This window comes from Clupea harengus, chromosome 22, assembly GCF_900700415.2.
Source record: "Clupea harengus chromosome 22, Ch_v2.0.2, whole genome shotgun sequence".
Lineage (NCBI taxonomy): Eukaryota > Metazoa > Chordata > Actinopteri > Clupeiformes > Clupeidae > Clupea > Clupea harengus.
The window spans coordinates 16,683,445-16,688,444 of NC_045173.1; the positions used below are offsets into that span (position 1 = coordinate 16,683,445).

A 5,000-nucleotide genomic window follows, 5' to 3' on the forward strand; every position below is an offset into this window, starting at 1 on the left:
TCCTTCCTGCTATCACCCTTTGTACCCTGTTATCACCCCCCTCCCCCCATAGGTGAACCTCTCACCCCACTGTCTCCCCCTTCCTCTCACTTATAGGGTGTGGTCAACCTCTCCCCTATTGTATCCCACTTGACTGAATGGTATAAATGCCAACATATTCTGCTATCAGGAGGCCTTTCTCTGAGCACCAGCTGAGAGGGGGTCTCCACGCTGAAATAAACTCCAGAATCCTGACTACGTCCTCCGGTCCCTTCTTCAACTTTGGCATGCTCATTTAGATTCTATCATTATGATTGGACAGCAGATATTGTCACAGGAATCACACTGGAGAGAGGGGCAGAGAGATGACCTCAGGCTGGATTCAGACCTAGGTCCTCATGGGCACTCAGACCCGCGTATTGTGTGAAGACCTGACACTTCTGCGGCACATGGGGGGGGGGGGGGGGGGGGGGTGAGATACTTCAGACTGTCAGCACTGGCTTTATTGTCCATTGAGAAGTGCATGACAAGACAAGTGGATTATGAGGATGTAACGGCAAGATTTGCTGGGACGCGGCGAGTCAAGTCGAGTTTCTGCGTCAACAGAAGGGTCACGCCAGCCCTGACGCCACGGCTCCCCCACCCTACTGATGTGGTCAAGATGCATTGTTCATCATCAGTCATGTGAACACGGTGTGTGTGGGAGAGTCTGGAAGGGAGGTGACCTAGATAGGAAGGGCATCTGGCCCAGGTCTGGCCCAGCTGTGGGGAGGACCAACAGCTCTGAACACAAAGCGAGAGTACACACCTCGTACTACTTTCCATCAGCATCGCTCAACACTTCGCCTCCTTCGTCTTCAACAAGTCCTTCGTCTAATCCTCCAGGACGTCTTTCAGCACCGTCTCTCTCTCTCTCTCTCTCTCTCTCTCTCTCTCTATATATATATATATATCTGTCTCTCTGTCTCTCTCATTAAGCTATGGTGAGTGATGAGCCATGAATTCAAAGGTTAATGTTCCACAAATGGCTCGGCACTCACAGGCGTCACACTCTGCATTTTTCACAGCGCCTCGCGTCTTTGGTACATTCAGCTCTCAGCCAGTTCTTTTCTGCTCCGGTGCGCCCTTCACAAACCCTCTGCTGTCTACAGCTGGCTTTGCTGAGAGGAGGGAGTGGGGGTGAGGGTGAGTTGGGTTTGAGTACACACCACCTGGCTGTACTGTGGAATCATCTCCAGCACACATCCACACTACACATACACATTGCTTAAAAAGCCGTGATTTTCTCCGTCGCCACAGATAATCCTCCGTCACAGTCTGCGAACTTGAAAGAACACCTCAGAATCTCCAACACTGGTGTTCAAACATAGCTGTTTGTGAGAGGGCCCCAACAAATTGAAAAAAAAACGTCTTTGTCGGAAATTGGCACAGCAACGGAAATTTTGCAAGGAGTTTAAAAGCCAGTGGGGCATTGGCTGCTAAACATGCTGTGAACTAGGCTGCACGTTTTTTTTGTTTTCATCTGGGTCTTTGTCAAGGCACTTCTATTTTTCCAAGGCTTACAGGAGCCTGTTCCTTTCTGTCAACTTGACGGAGAATGCTTGGGGCAACAGAGCTTGTAAACAGGAGCTGAGATGAGAAAAAGTCTTTCCTTCCTTCCTTTTCAACTTTCCTGTTTTGATGTTGAGCTGACATTCTAGAAGCTTCTGATTTGCCTGCATATCCAGCCTCTCCACTGTATAGACGAGTTAGAGCCTACCTGGCCTTGAAATACGGCTACTCTACCAGAATCTTCGTCTGGCAGTGGAGTGTACGGTACCACAGACTTCCTGTCAGTTTAAAACTGAGTGGTTTTGATGACTTCACACTTTTGTGTGTTTCATTCTTGCCTCTGAAAGAGATGTCCGGAGGGCCCCCTCACAGGCAGTAGTGAAACTACCAATACCCGCTTTAATTAGTGCTGCTGTGTCTGAGAGGGACAGGAAATCGTATCTCTGCGAACACCACCACAGTAAGAACCGGACAAGTTTCCTATTTGCAATTTGTGTGTAACAGCACTGCAGGCAATTTAAATTTTTTCTTTGTGCGCTCAGAGAGCTCCAGGTAAGGCAGATGTGTGGGGACGGTTATCTTTCAGCAGATAGAGAGACAGAGAGAGGGAGGAATAGTAGGAGATTGTAGATATTTCTCCAAGGGTCAAAGAGAGTCATTTCATCACTGTTGGAACAGTGTGACATCACCCCTCATAGATAAATTATCGGTGGAATTCTTTTTTCTTTTTTTTTTCACATCTCAGTTTGAGATTTTGTTTTCTAAAACTCACTTAATCGTATCAATACATCCACACATAAAAAAACATAAAATAACAAACAAAACAACAAACAAAGGAAGCCTGAACAGTGTGATACAGCGACTACAGCAACTGCATGTTTAGTATGAGGAGCAGGGTGCAGGACTTGCAAAGCTTCAGCACACACTTCATTTAATACAATCATTTCCCCATCATCACACCTGACTGTCACAGGAGACAGAGACAGAAGAAAGGGGGACAGGGAGACGGATGAGAAGAGAGATGACAGGAGAGAGAGAGAGAGAGAGAGAGAGAGAGAGAGAGAGAGAGAGAGAGAGAGATAGATAGTGATGGCCTCCATTCAAGAGTAGATTTTTCCGTGACACAAGAATAAAGAATAGACATATTACATTGTGAGAGTGCATCTGGGGACATGGGCACCCCCCACAAATACACACACACAACTACTCCCCACATACACACACATATACACAAATATACTGTCCCTCACTTCCTCGCATACACACACAGACACACACACACAGCCGGCGGTAATTGTCCTAACGAACAGCGTGCCGTGGCGCCATGCCAGAGGATGTAACGTCAGCTGCTCCCGGTGAGTCATGCCGCTAATTACCCACATGGGTTCCATGAAGAGGAAGGGCAGCGCAGCACATCTATCACAACACAACCGCCTCCGACACCACAACCACTACCACCACTATCATTACCATCATCATCATCATCATCTTCCTAATCCTTATCGTCTTCATCATCATCATCATCATCATCTTCTTCTTCTTCTTCTTCTTCTTCTTCTTCTTCATTTTCTTCGCCAGAGGAAGGGCAGAGCAACCCATCTATCACAATACAACCACCTCCTCCACTACAACCACAACCACAATCATGATTATCATCATCTTCATTACCATTATCATCGTCACTTTCACCGCTATCAACAGGCAGTTCTCAGTAGCTCAGACCAGTGATGATGAAAAGCACCTACAGCGCAGGAAGCGGCATGCCTCTCTGGGAACCCTCTGCAACTGTAGCAGTGATAGCAGCAGCAACCCAGTTTCCCTCTCCAGATGCCACTCGCTGACGCTAACTGAGACACTAATTCCAGTGGTGTATAAAGTACCCAAAAGCCATACTTGAGTAAAAGTAAAGATACCTTCCTGGAAAATGACTCAAGTAAAAGTAAAAGTAACCTTTTAGAACACTACTTCAGTAAAAGTCTTAAAGTATCTGATCTTTACTGTACTTAAGTATCAAAAGTAATTTTCTGATATTAAATGTACTTAAGTATTGAAAGTAAAAGTACAAGTAAATGCTGTTATTAAAAAAGCAAAGGGTCCGAATTTTGAGAATTATGAAGTCAATGGAAAGCATGGAGAGGGCGTTCAGTCTCTGCTGTCCCATCGTGTTTCTTGTGAATGGCTTAATCCTTTTGTGTGGCCCCAAACGTTTCATTTCTAATTCATCTTCCAACGACATTGTACTAAATTGCACCCTCAACAACTAGTCTACATTATTCATTGTAGGCTGAATTAAAACACTTCCCAAATACTCGAAAACTAGCGATAGCTAACTAGCAGTAACGTTACTGGCATTGATCTGTCTGATTTTGATCTGACTGTATGTTTTTTCTCTCTTAGTCACGGGGTACAGGTCTCGCGGTTTTCGCATTATGCCAGTCTAGTTGCCAGGCAGATTTCGTGGGGCACATCTGAAAGTGCCCCACCGCTCAATGTTAACTTTGGCCTGTGTGGTTCACGCTCATTGGTGTTTCCATGGTAACGGTCAATAACGCATTAACGTGCGCTAGGACCACTGATTCGCCAAACCTGCTTGCAGTCTGTGTTCTACCACAGTCCCCGACGTTGGTCTCGTCACTCTCATGATTATTTTTTTTTCTAAAGATGATTTGATTTTGTAACGAGTAACGAAGGTTTCAGGGGAAATGTATCGGAGTAAAAGTATCCGTTTTCTTTGCAAAATGTAGCGAAGTAAAAGTAAAAGTAAACAGAAATAGAAGTAGTAAAGTAAAGTACAGATATCCAAAAAAACGACTTAAGTACAGTAACAAAGTATTTCTAACTTCTACTTCGTTACTATACAACGCTGACTAATTCTGATTGTCGCTAGCTAGCTTGACCAGCAGCAGTAGTAGTACCAGTAAAAGCAGCAGTAGCAACCTGCGTAGTGCCTGTGTAGTCTGACACTGGCTTTGACTCTAAAGCCTAACGAATGACCGACCCGACAAGCAGCAGCGGCTGGAGCAGCAGCAACCCAGTTTCCATTGCTTTCAGCTACCACGAACTCTGACGCTAACTCTGACAGTGGCCGTGGTTTTAAAGCCAGTAGCTAGTAGTAGCAGTAGCAGTAGCAGTAATATTAGCAGTAGTAGTAGTTGTAGTAGTAGTAGTAGTAGTAGCAGCAGTAATAGCAGTAGCAGTAGTAGCAGTAGTAGGTGTAGCAGTAGCAGTAGTAGTAGCAGCATTAGTAGCAGTAGTTGCATTAGCAGTAGTATGGTTGGCCCAGATTACACTGTCCAGGATGGGCTAAATTTAAAATGTGGCGGTGGTGGCTGCCAATGTCCAGACCTGCTTTATCTTATTTTTGTATTTCTTCTGGCTGGAGGAGGCGTGGAGTGGCTTTCCCTCCTCTACCCCACTGCCGCCTCCTCCTCCACGCCCGGATGGAGCCGGTTGCCCAATGGATGTCTCGG

The 5,000-nt window shown here is 45.8% G+C and overlaps 1 protein-coding gene across 2 annotated transcripts in view; it reads right to left on the reverse strand.

Moving 5' to 3' along the window:
- Positions 1-5,000, reverse strand: part of LOC105906972 (ephrin type-B receptor 1-B) — a 173,296-nt gene that overhangs the window by 29,371 nt on the left and 138,925 nt on the right. The gene's annotated exons all lie outside the window — the stretch shown is intronic.